The 13,460-nt window shown below is 42.9% G+C and overlaps 1 protein-coding gene across 8 annotated transcripts in view; it reads left to right on the top strand.

Annotated features, from left to right (window-relative positions):
• Positions 1-13,460, top strand: part of Fhit (fragile histidine triad diadenosine triphosphatase) — a 1,878,988-nt gene that overhangs the window by 460,660 nt on the left and 1,404,868 nt on the right. The window contains exon 1 of one of the 8 annotated variants that reach the window (XM_031344754.1): positions 10,353-10,435. The exons of the other annotated variants lie outside the window; for them this stretch is intronic. The gene's annotated coding sequence lies outside the window, so the exon portion shown is untranslated. Of the gene's footprint in view, positions 1-10,352; positions 10,436-13,460 lie in introns of those variants that run through there. 8 annotated transcript variants of the gene reach the window in all.

Here is a 13,460-nt window from a genome sequence, read left to right as displayed (position 1 = left end):
TTTTTTTTTTTTTGTGCCTCTAAGTTAGAATGCAGAAAACATTCCGAGTCCTGTATTATTTGCACTCTGTCGTGTAACAGGGCAAATTTCTATTGAAAAGCATATTTGTTTAAAATTCTCTCTTTGCTTTTTCTTGAACCATTTTTGGCATTCTCTCACTTCACAGCTAGAACAGACAGACCCCAATTGTTTTAGATGAAATTTGCTTTTCTGTTTTAAATACCGATACTCTCTTTCATTTAGCAAGATACTTTATCTACATATTGACTCTCTATATTGTATGGCAAGCTCCTTGAGAAGGCGGCCAGTCTTACCTCCTAAACTACCTTGTGCTCATGTTGCTGAGGAAACTCCTTTGGAACTTCCTCCTGAGGTTCAGGAGACTAGTGGTTAGTGCTGTCCTTGTTTGGAGGGAGGCCACCCGTCCCTGTTCTGACAGCATTCCTGGGAATGTCTGCTGACAGCCATTCCTCTGCCTCTGGGATTCAGATCTTGCACCTCTTCCCCCCTCATCCAACCACCTGGAGGAAGCAACTTTCTACTGTGCTTGGAAACTGCCAGATCGTCTAGCTCCCTAAAGACAAATGTCTCCATTAAAATCCTGGCTTCACTGCTGAATCTGCAGCGCAGTATCTTGCTTCTAGATGTTGTTAGCTTTTTTTTTTTTTTTACAAGATTAAATTATTGCTATGTGAATATTCATGATCTTCATTATCTGTAACACCCTTCTCTTTGCTTCTTATCAACATCATATCAAGTTAGTTAAATATGCATTTCTTTTTGAGTCTCATAAAGTGTGGTCCACATCCAGAAATATAGAAATAGTTGTATAAGGTCAGAGGTGGACCTTTTGTATCCAGTCTTTTCTTCTAGGCCACTATGTTTTCTATTGGCTCTATTTAACAGCAATGGACAGTAAGAGCTTCGACCTATGGCCCACTCACCATTCCACCATTTGTACAGTCCACTAGCATACCCACAGCTCCATTTCACGATGAAATTGATCCTCTAGGCTCCATTTCTAAACTATAACCTGGGAGTTTTTCTCCACCCTTTACTGGATTGTTTTGACATGTGCGGTTACAGTGGACTGCGTATGCATGCATGTCGGTTTGCAAGCATGTATTTGCATGCCCATTTTCTTACCCAGATAGGACAGTTTCCTGCTGAGGGACTGATAGCATACCTCATCAGCTGCAGCCCCTCAGCAGTGATGGGAATGATAAGTGAGGAAGCTCAGCATGAGGGAAAATGGGAAGGCACTGGGCAGGAAGTCAGGAGATAGGCTTTCCCATCTCCCAGGTACATTAATTTGCTGTGTGACCTTGGACAACTTATTTAACCTCTGCAGAGCTCAGTTCCTTCACCTGTGAAATGGAGTTAATGGTATCTGCCCTTCTTAACTCAAAGGGCTACACAGAGAGAAAATCTGACTGTGGTTTTCAAACTGCAGTTTCAAACGGATAAACCAGTGTTATTTCGGGGTGCCTACCAAGGGGATATCTCCATCTGAAGCGAAGGGCAGTGTTAGCAGGAATAACTAACAGGGGGCAGGCTTCCACTTCCAATTTTGTTCTGGACAGGAGAATCTGATCTGGTTTCTACGCTGAGCAGTGTACCTGTGCTGTTTCACCCACACAGATATTGCTGATCATCCACGACTTCTCTGTTAGTGTTGATGAGGAGCTTACCCATCATCTGCTATGTTGGTGGATAGATGCCCAGCCTTTGCAGTCCTTCAGATCCAACCTTTATTCCCGACTGTGTCACTGTGTGCTTCAGGGCCAGTTATTTACATGCTCTAATATATAATTTTCTCATCTATGAAATGCAGACTAGTAAAGTTTGGATGTTATATCTCCCCTACAGGCTCCTGTGGTTCCAATCAGGTGGCACTGTTTTGAGAGGTTTCAGATTATTTAAAAAAATGGGCCTTAGGGGGGTGATGATTCCATTTGGCCTGGCCTTAATTCCATTTGAGGTCTCTGCTTCAAATACCTTCTATTACAGACTGACTGATCCCAGTGTCCCTGTCTTTCTCATCATGATGGACTGTTTCCTCTGATGTCTGCACCAGACTAAACACTTCATTTCTTTAAAGTTGTTTATGTTTAATATCTTGTCACAACAATAAGTAACCAATACAGGTATCAGAGTAGCACCTATACCCACAAGGTAGAGATAATCAATGCACTGGACTGCACAGCTCAGCATGGAGGACACACGTGTAATCCCAATGTTGTGTGGTATCTAGGAGAGAAGATAACTTGGACATGAGTTCAAGCTAATAGAAAAATTTCATTAGCTGCCTAGCAACCACATTGGGTATTTGGGACCCAAGTGTAGTCCTGGGCCCTTTTCAAAAAAAGGTGAGTTTTTAAGCAGAAACCCACCACACCCTTGCTTGACACTCCTCAGTCATCAAGAAAAGTTTGCCAGACGCAGAACCACAGAGGCCATAAAGCAAACTTAGTACATTTAGAGACTTTCCCATAACTACAGACTTCTACACATTAGGTCTTTGTTCTCATTTTGTTGCTGCCTGTTTCCTGGGTTGCGAGGTCTGAGTGGTTCTCCCATCATGCGTCCGTCTGTGCTAAGGTCTCGGGGCCTGTACCATCAGTACTTGGGGAGCTAAGGCAGGAGGACCCAGAGCTTAGGAATGTAAGTTGGGTTTATATACTGATAACCCATTTAAGGAAACGAAACTTGGTTTCTGGTCTGCCTAGTGCATAATACCTCAATAAACACGAGTTGCCAGCAAACAACAGCGGCTTTAGATCTAGGCAGCTTAGTGTTTCCTTGTGCTTTTCTGAATGCTCAGTAATGACTTACAGTGGTCTGCTTTAACAAAAATCATTATCTTCAACAAATGCGAACCTGACTGAATTATAATTATCATTGAAGAAACCCATTGTGCCCTTATTCTGTAGTAGTGTTGTGACCTCTCATGACAATTGATTTGCCTTACATCAGTAGCCTCATACAGCTTTTTTGATAGGCTGTGGAGTCAGTATTACTCGTAGACCCATTTTACAAATCTGTAGGCTGATTCACAAAGGCACAGCCAGTTGTCTGGCTAAGAGAGTAGAAGATCTTGCATATGCCCCTGAGAATCATATTCAGCTGCACTGAACAAAAGCCATATAATACTCTGTCAGGTTCTCCAGAGAAAACAAACAGCTAGGGGAGAGGGAGCAAGATGGAGGAAGATGGCTTAAGAAATTAACTGTGTGACTTCAGAGGCTTGAAAGGCCAAAATTTATAGGGCAGAACAGCAGAATGGAGATCTAGAAAAGGTAAGGTGTCTATCTGCTTGGAGAGTTCCCTTGTATTTGCAGAGGCCAGCCTTTTAAGGTCCCCTAACATGGAGATGGAATTATCTTTATTTGGCCTCCACATTTAACAGTTGGTTTCATTTTAAAAACAAAACAAGATTTTTAACAGTATCACCCAGACAAGAATGTTGAACTATCCTAATACAATATCCTATGTATGGTCATGTAGAGTCAGTCATCATAGGTCACTTAGGCACGTTGAGTGCACCAATAACCACCACATGTCCAAAGGAAGAGTTTATTGTTCTCAAGATATTTTAACAAATGCAAATTTCCCACAGGACCAGCAGCTTTCATCACTGCTGCTTTATACCTTGTCCAGTCTCCTGTCCTAAGAGTTACGAGGTAGAAGCATCATCTTCTGGCCTCCCAAGATTGCCCAGATGACGGGCAAAGGACAAAAACTAGCAATGCTGTGTTGTCTGAGTCTCTCCTTTTCCACAAAAGTTATTTTGGAAGTCTTATCTAACAGGTTCTTTTTGGTTTTCTTTCTCAGTTATCTTTTTTTTTTCAAAGATTTATTTTTTATTAGATATTTTCTTTATTTACATTTCAAATGTTATCCCCTTTCCTGGTTTTCCCTCTGAAAACCCCCTATCCCATCCCTACCTCCCCCTGCTCACCAACCCACCTACTCCTGCTTGCCTGTCCTGGCATTCCCCTTTCACTGGGACATCGAGCCTTCTCAGGATCAAGGGCCTCTCCTCCCATTGATGTCCAACAAGGCCATCCTCTGCTACATGTACAGCTGGAGCCATGGGTCCCTCCATGTGTATTCTTTGGTTGGTGGTTTAGTCCCTGGGATCTCTGGGGGTACTGGTTTGTTCATATTGTTGTTCCTTCTATGGGGCTGCAAGCTCCTTCAGCTCCTTCAGCTCCTTCAGTTCTTTCTCTAGCTCTTCCATTGGGAACCTTGTGTTCAGTCCAATGGTTGGCTGAGAGCATTCACCTCTGTATTTGTCAGGCACTGCCAGAGTTATCTTTTTGACCATGCATAGATGCAAGGAAGTCTCAAAAGCTGAGTATGTTTTTCAAGGTCACTCCAAAAGAAAAGGGGGGAACTACCAGAAAGAACGAAAACTGATGCCCATCATACCAAAATACTCACCCGGAATACATGGAGAGTGTCTGCCCTCACAGGGACTTTCTTTTGTAGTAATCATCTTGGACATGAGCCTCTAGGATAAATAAGAGTCTACTTTAGATTAGTGTTGGGGATGTATATAGGTCAGAAGTAGAGATTTTGTCTATCATATACCAAGCCCCAGGGTTGATCCCTGGGACTAAAATTAATTAATTAATTAACAAGTACATAAATGAATAAAATTACCTTCAACTTGATGGAAACCAATAGAAAACTAAGGTGAAATTTAGCAGACAGCACACTTTCTTCTCTGGCTCCGTCAAAGGAAAGATATTTATTTCTTCATTCTGTGCTGATAGAAATGTAGAAAGAAAATGAAGAAGGAAGGCAGAGGGGAAGGGAAAAAGGGAGGGAAGGATGAAAGAAGAGAGGAAAGGAGCAAAATACAGGCAAGGTATCTTAGTTCCTACATTCTATTGCTGTGAACAGACACCATGACCAAGGCTTGTAGTTGGGGGCTTGCTTACAGTTTCAGACATTATCATCAAGGTAGGAGTCAGGCAGGCATGGTACTGGAGCAGTAGCTGAGGTCTTTATATTCAGATCTGCAGGCAGCTGGCAGAGATAGAAAGTGAGAGACTGGACCAGGAATGGGCTTTTGAAATCTCAAAGCCTACCTGCAGTGACACACCTTCTCCAAAAAGGCCACACTTCCTAATTCTCTCTAAAAAGTTCATCAACTGGGGACCAAGCATACACTTATATGAGCCTATGGGGGCTTTTCATTCAAAGCATCAAACAAGGTGTGTGGAGTAAGGAGGTGCAGCCATTACTAAATGTTTATGTAGCTGATGTATGTCAAAAAAGGATTTCTCAAAACCTGTCTTGAAAACAATTCCCTACGTGATCATGGACACAGTTTAAGTGTTCCATGATACCTAGAAAGGGGGGAGGTGGGAAGTGAAGGAAGGAGAGAGGAAGGAGAAGAGGAGGGGAAAAAAGAGGAAGGGAAAAGAGAGGAAGGGACAGGGGAGGGGAAAGGAGAGAAGAGAAGGGCCAAATTGGAATTCTGTAGTGTCTAGTAACTAAAGAAATAATAACTGGAGAAATGCTTATCAGGGAGTCCTGAAAAATACTTGTTTGGGTTTTAACAACCAGGCATTTGGAAGCTCTTTACAATTACAAGTAAATATTTTAAAAGCTATTTAATGAAAGTTATTTATAAGTAAATTAAGAACTATGTTACCATTATATTATTATTGAATTGTAACCAGAGTGAAAAGTGTCCATTTTTTAAGTTTTGCTCAGGAAGAAGCAAAGAAAGAAAATAGCATTTTATCAGGGGGCTTTCTCAGACACACATACACATACACACATGTTCGTTCAAGCCTCTTGCATCAGGATGTGTCTCTGTGTTCCCCTGTATTCATTTCATATTCCTGCCTCAATATCACTGTGAAACGACTTTGTTGTATAATTTCCCCGTGTAGCTCTTTTAGCATTTTTTGCAATTCTAATTCTCACTGGTTATTGCATTACAAAAGGATAGAGGGAAGATAGATTTGCATGTGGGATATTTTAAATTTTAATGTCAGGGGTCATTAGTCCACCCCCACCCAGTTCTACCTGGGAGCTGGGCTTTTACATCCCAGAAATAATCTACAAAAGAGCTTTTATAAAATGGGATTTCAGATTTATTTTTTACATTCTCTGAGCCTCAAATGCTAAATGAGAAAGAATCTAAAACCAAGATCATTTCCATATATTTGAATGTTGTTGTGTTGTTTCTCTCCCTTCTGTCTGGGGACAGCAGGCACAGTCACATTTCCTTGAACTTGCTTTGCCTGCAGTCATAGGCACCACCTTCTCTGTACTCTAGTTGGAACAAATACCTTCTGTGATATTTGGCGGGGAACACTACCCAGGGTGACCTATGGGCTGCCCCTCTACTCTCTGTAAGTCATCATGCAGTCCATACGTTCCTTCTATCACCTTGGATGAAAGTTATAATCATTGTGACTATTACTATCCTTGTGGGTTTCCACCAAAGCCAATCTAGGTCTATAATGGTGCCCAGTAATTTTGTCTTCCATGTTGATGATCCCCACCCTCCCAGTCCTCCATGTTGATACCCACTTTCCTCCACCATCCATGATGATCCCCCACTCCCTCCATCCTCCATGATGACCCCCACTCCCACCATCCTCCATGATGATTCCCATTCTCCTCCATCCTCCATGATGACCCTCACTCCCTCCATCGTCCATGATGACCCCCACTCTCCTCCATCCTCCACGATGATTTGCTACTCTTTTCCCACTCAAACATTCAGCAGTGACTCCCTGGTTTTTACTGTGTGAATGACTTAATTTTTGGATTTGCAGGGGACAAGTAGGCAGGAGGCCTCCTCTGTAAGCCACCTCTCCCCAAACTACCTGTGACTAGAGCCTGTGCTTTGTGACAGGGATTGATGGGTCCTTCTTTGTATTTCCCTGGCCCTATCCCCTTTGCTTTCTAAAAGGTACTGTTCATGCACCTGCTGAGATCTTTTCTATGATGTAATTGTGGCAGCTTACTAAAATGCTGGATTACCTAGAGAGACAGAGAGATAGAGAGAAAAGGGGGGAAGAGATTTCGTTTATAACTACTGGCTATACCTGTCTAGGCCCTGCAGCCCCTTCCTAAGGAGCCCCAGAAGAGTGATGGGTCTTCAGTGGTCTCCATGGGCTTTCTGCCCATGGATGTTCACCTGGGCCAGTGACCCTTTCTTCCGAGTCTGTTTTTCTCCAGGTTCTGGTCTTCCAGGACCTAGCAACACTACTGATGGCTGATTACCTTCTTCCTCTGTATTTCTATTGGTTTGGGGGTTCCCACCTTTCTATGTTTCTTCCTGCCATACTAACCTTTCCAGGCCTGCTTGCCAATGTGCTTGCTTTCATTTCTCAGGTTTCCAAATTCTGATATGGTCAGGAGACCACTCTGTCCTCATTCCCCAAATATTTGCATCCATCCCTCAGTGCTGAACACTGATGCTTCTCCCCTCCAGCTCAGATCTCATCTCTCAGCTCCTGGGTTTGAATCATATATGCCAGATCTACTCAGCCCCCTCTGGGGATGTTAATGTCTTATATACCATTCTGACTCAAACCACACTGTGTTTTTGCCAAGTAAGAATTTTTCTCACTTTTTGTTAAATCTTGCCATTGTCTTTACAACATTGTTGTTGTTAAATTCTCTGCTACTGTAATAAAATACCTGAGAGAATCAAGTTTTAAAAGGTAGTTGTCTTGTTTTATAATTTCTATGGGTTTTTTGAGGTTCATTAACTCCATGACACGGAGCCTGTGACATCATGGCAAAGGGGAACACATCTCAGAGCTGAGCAGTCATCTCAGCTAAGGTATGAAAGAGAAAGGAGAGGAGAAGGACCTGGAGTCCCACAGTTCCTCTGAGGATCCTCCAATGACCCAGTACCTCTCACTAGGTTCTGTATCTTAAGGTCTCTGGACTCCCCCAATAAGATCATGGGCTGAGGACTAAGCATTTAACACACTGGGTCTTTAGGAACATTTACAATCCAAACTATAGTAAACATATTGGGCACCTGAATTACCCTCTTAAAACTAAAACAATCCAGGTGACTGCTCACTCAAACCCCCCTCAGGCTTCTTGTCTCAAAACAGAATCTGGAGTCCTGCAGAAGCTGTTGGTCTCCTCCCAACTTTCCCCTGACTGCAGAATACCCCACTGTGATTCCCCACTCTCAGGGTTCAAGGCTATGTTGAAGACTCAGAAAGCAAGTGTTCCCTGCCACCCACAGTATGTGACTATAGCCTTAGAAGTGAGAGCTACTCCTTAAATACCTAGATATCTATTTGCCATTCATTATTCAATCAATGAACGTTGTGTGCCCACTACCTCGGGGTTTGCTCCAGCAGCACAGGCCCTTTGTTATCATTCAGAAGTTTAAATCATCCTGCTTTCTAATTTATCCCAAGACCTTGTCTTCCAGGCTGTCATCTTGCTTGGCCCCTCCCACCCCCAACCCCCATCCCTCCGTTGCCAGCCTACACATAAGACAAGTGTTCTCTTTCATAAACCCTTCCATCTGTTTAGGTAAGCCTGTAAGGTGCTGTTGAGTTAGTCTCCCACTTGTCTAGAAAGCAAGCTCCTAGACATCTGTGTGGTAGGCTCTGTTCTAGGGCGATTTCATAAAATATACCTTACAAGTAGTGGGCACTCAATGTTCATTGTTTGAATAAATGAATGATTGACAAACATGTCTCAGTATTTAAGCAGTGGCTCTTTCTTCTCAGGTCACAGTCGCAATACTGCATTTGGCAGTGAACTCTTGTTTTCTGAGCCTTTAGCACAGCATTTGGCTTTTTTACAGCCTTGATCAATTTATACTGTTTTCTTTCCCCAAATGATACAGGAGTGTGAACTCTTTTGGGTTTATGACCCTCAAGTCATGAGCAGGAAGCCTCCAAGAAAGAGAATATTAGTTAAGAATCAGGGTCCGTGAACTCTTCAATATTAAACTTTTCTTCATTCTTTCTGTACCACAGGAAACAGATGGTATACCCAAATTGAGTAACTTCACTGGAGTTTAATAAAAGTATTGTTTTCAAACCACAAGGCACAACACAGCACCTGGAGGTTGGTTACAACCTTTTATGAGATTATCCAAGGCCTAATGGGAATAGGGAAGAAAGGTTCCTGGGATCCTGGGGGAAGCTGTGTGGTGGCCTCTTGTGGGAGACCATGTGATGGGAACCACCTGCCGTGACTAGCATCCTTGATATGAGAACTTCAAGAATTGGGTCCTATGTGCACAAATGTCTTGTTAGGGGATGGAATGAGTGTCCTTCTTTCTGAGTTCTGATTTGGATCTCTCATAGTGCAATCATGACTAAAGGCAAGGAACTCTGGGATGAAGGAGAGCCAGCTAGTCTCTGGGGCTGGAGGGCAAGTGGCAGGTGTGCCACACAACAGCCAAACACTTTCTCTCACTCTACTATAGGTGTCCCCTGCTTCTACACTCATTTTCCTCTTGTCCTCAATGCACACAGTGGCCAAAACAAAACCATTGGCCCATTTGGGTGGCTTTGCTACATTTGGAATACAATCCAGACCTGTGCTATGGTGGCTTCCATCCTGCAAGTCTGTCCAGTTTGTGTCTGTTGCTGAGCCAATCCTTCCTGCCCATTCTTGGCTTGCTATGTCCACTCCCAGCAGCTGTCACTTACCCAAAGGGACATGGTTCATTGAACCAGTGGCCTTCAGAGACTCCTGTCCTTCTCTGCAGAATATGTGCTCTTGATTTCTTTCTCTACCTTTTTGTTTCTCTAGTGGTAACTCTAATCCTTTGAACTTCACCTTCCCTATCTTCCTTGTCTAGAGGAAGTTTCCATTTATACTATATTCCCTACCAGGGAACACTTGCCTTAGCTTCCCTCCCCCTCTTTGGTTCATATTTAGTTTGGCTTTTAGCAAAGCAAAATCAGTTTCTTCTAGACTTGGGTTTCCCTGCCTGGTTCCTTCTCCTAGGCTCAGAGTCCAGAAGAATTTCTGGCCCAGGTGGATCCTCATTATTTGACGACTTGAATGAATGCACCTTCTTTTAAACAAACGTGTTTTGTCCCTTGTGCAGTAACTTAAATAATGAAGAGAAACTTGCCAAAAAGATATCTTAAATAGTTGGAAGTTCACCCTTCTTGTATTTGGAGATCTCAAGAATATTAATGAGAACTAAATATGTATTTGAATATTCTACTAATAACAGGGGTAATTTTCCATTTCTTTGGTAGGTTGTTTTCTTCAGTTGACCTATTATGTATGACTTTCACAGAAAACAAGCTGAGAACTGAGCCGATGCCCAGCTCAGCTTTACACTAGCTGTTATATGAAGCTGATTTCCTGGGTGACTAAGTTGACAGTGACATTGGTGATGACTAGCCTTGAGGTTTCAGTCTAGAAGGACTTGGACCAACTCCACGGAAGCACCAACTGAGTAAGTCTGTGGACAAACGAGTCAGCTTTTCCGACTTGGATTTTTTGCACCTGTAAAAACAAGGATAATGCCACACAGTTTCAACAGCTGGTGTTCACACAGGTGCTGATTCTGTTCTTAGTGTTCACTGCATTCCCTTCAAAGTGTGCTTGAAGCCTCCCTCAGGGCACTTTCGTGGCTGCTCATTGGTGTAGTCCACTGCACTGGGCTTTGCATCAGGGCCTGTGTCTGTTTATTGGGAGTCTTGCTGCAAGGTGCTGGTGTCCGAACTTTCCTGTATTAAGTTAGACCCAGTTTCCAGGAGAAGCAGTCTAGAATTTGATGACTTCCATGGAAGAAGACTGTTTTAGAATGTCGTCACTTTGGGGAGACAAGGTCTCCTTTCATCTTTTGCTTTTCTTTCAGTTCGGTTTAATTACTGACACATTTGAGAAGACATTCTCTGTGCCAGGCTTGGGCTTTCCTTCGCCTTTAATACAAATTAGTGTTATGAGGTTGACAGGGAAGAAATATTTAGGATCAGGTAGCTTTTGCTAAGATTTGATGAAAAAATAGAATATCTGGATGGGAGTGTGGAAATTCATTTGGTCTTATGTGTTTAATCTGGAAATACTGAATTTCTTTTTAAAAATTTATTTTTTTTGATGATTTTTATACACATACATAGTACATTCTGGTTATACTCACCCCGCCATCTCGTGCCCGCCCTGCTCTTGCCAAAGCATTACTCCTCCTAGCAAGTGTCCCTCCCATGTTCCTGTCTTTTTATAATGTTTTTCTTCTGCTCTGTGTAGGACTGTACTTTACAGGAAATCTTCAAGGTTGAATGTGGGGTTGTCTTAGGGTTTTTATTGCTCCAATGAAACATGACCAAAAAGCAGGGTAGGGAGGAAAGGGTTCATTTAGCTGGCATGTCCACATTGCATGTCCACCTGTAACCAATAAATCCATAATCATAACAGCTAGCCATTGCCAGGACCTTGCTTGGACACAATTCCTCTCTTACTGTCTCTCTTTCTTCTCTAGGAGGCCTATCAGATGGCAAGGTTTCAGGAAGTAAGATTCTCACCCTTAAGTCTGCTTTCCTTTTAAAGAAAGAAGCAAATCACCTGCCTCCTTAAGCAATTTAAATATTATTAAAAGAGAAACCTGGTGGAATTCAGCATCAAAGTTATTCTCCTGAATGAAATGACCTTCTCAGAGCACCTCTTCCACTGTATAAATCCTCCCAAGGTCTCAAGGCTCATCTCCTCCAAACTAGGAAAATCCTTCAATATCCTCTCTCTGGGTTCCTCCAGAGCTCTCAAACTCAAGTGCCTCCCAGGCACCAGATTATTTGTAGAATGCCAGCTAATTCCCAGCTGGTCAAGGTTGAATGTGGGGATATAGTGACTAAAGATCGAATGCTCTTCAAATGCATGTACCAGCAAGTTCAGCCCCATCCATACCCATTGCTATCTGTATTTTATGACAAATGTCTCATTGTAAATACTAAATTTAAAGGGGAAAGCAAGCCCACCAATTTGCAGTTTTTGTTCCCTACTGAACTTAATGATTCTTAATGTTCTATCATGCATTGGTAAGAGGAGAAGTGTCTCCAATCAGTAAGACCACCACTTTCATAGGAAAACATAAAGAAATTCATAGGTACTTTCAAAACAACGCAGAAGTCCTAGGCAGGCAGCATATGCCTGGACTCTCATCTGTTTAGGGAAACAGAAAAGGAAGGTGAGTTTATGTCCAAGGTTGGCTACAAAACAAATTTGAAGTCAGCTTGGGCTATGTGAGACCTTATCTTAAACACACACACACACACACACACACACACACACACACACACACACACACAATGTAGAAGCTTTTAAAGAAATTGAATAGTTCCTAAGTAAAATGATGGTGGCAGGGGGGCTGTGAAATTCTGTTTTCTGAGCATGCCATGTTTATTGTACCCATGAACCTGAAGCAACTGTGGTTGCTTGTGTGGGGCCTGCATAAAGCTGGGTCCCTCAACATCTAGTCATTGATGGGGGAAGTACTCATGGGGTCCTGCCTCTTCCAGGTATGTATGAAGGATGGGCAGTTGATAGTTGTTAAGAGATGGGGATATAGTGATATAGCCACTGGCAAACCCTCCATGTTCCAGGAGAGAGTGCCACACCTAGACTGGCTAGTTTTATGTCAACTTGACAGAAGTTAGACTGACTAGAAAGGATGGAGTCTCAGTTGAGGAAATGCCTCTATGAGATCCAACTGTAAGACATTTTCTCAATCAGTAATCAATGGGAAAGGGTTCAACCCCTTGTGGATGGTACCATCCCTGGGCTGGTAGTTCTGGGGTCTATAAGAAAGTAGGCTGAGCAAGCCAGGGGAAGCAAGCCAGTAAGCAGCATCTCTCCGCGTCAGCTCCTGATTCCAGGTTCCTACCCTGCTTGAGTTCCTGTCTTGATTTACTTTGAAACTGGTTACAGGTGAGCATGTCTCTGTGTAGGGTGTCTAAGTATTTGGAACAACCACCACTGCAATGAAGACTCAGATCTGTCAAAGAATGTAAGGCTGATGAAAAGGCTATCGTAAGAGCTGCCAAAGGTAGTGAGAGTTTCTAGTCTTTACAGTAGTTTAGAGTACAATAGTAGTACTTTACAACATCAGCTGGGCACATAAAAAGGGTAGGTGGTGGTAGTGAGTTTTACCAGGAGAGCTTCCAGCACAATTCTTTTGTCTTTAAGCCCACCTCTGACATCAGAGAATTGATTCCCTGCAGGATTCCTACCAGGCCTCTGCTTATTCCTGGGGTTTTCTTTTGTGAACCTTGCTCTTCAGATGATGAGGCCTCATTTTCCTGAGTAGTTTAGATGCTGGCATTGCACCTAAGCTGCTGTAAATAGTGCTTCACCATGCTTTTGTAAGCCATCAATGAAATTCATTGGTCCACGAACACACTGAGAAAATAACAACAGCAAACAAGAAGAGACATGACTGAGGAAGGGGAAGAATGGGAGTGGGAGAGGAGCAAGGTAGGGTGCCA

This window comes from Mastomys coucha, unplaced genomic scaffold, assembly GCF_008632895.1.
Source record: "Mastomys coucha isolate ucsf_1 unplaced genomic scaffold, UCSF_Mcou_1 pScaffold10, whole genome shotgun sequence".
In the NCBI taxonomy this organism is placed as follows: Eukaryota; Metazoa; Chordata; class Mammalia; order Rodentia; family Muridae; genus Mastomys; species Mastomys coucha.
The sequence above is the reverse complement of the archived record's forward strand: the minus strand, read 5'-3'. Positions and strand labels throughout refer to the sequence as shown.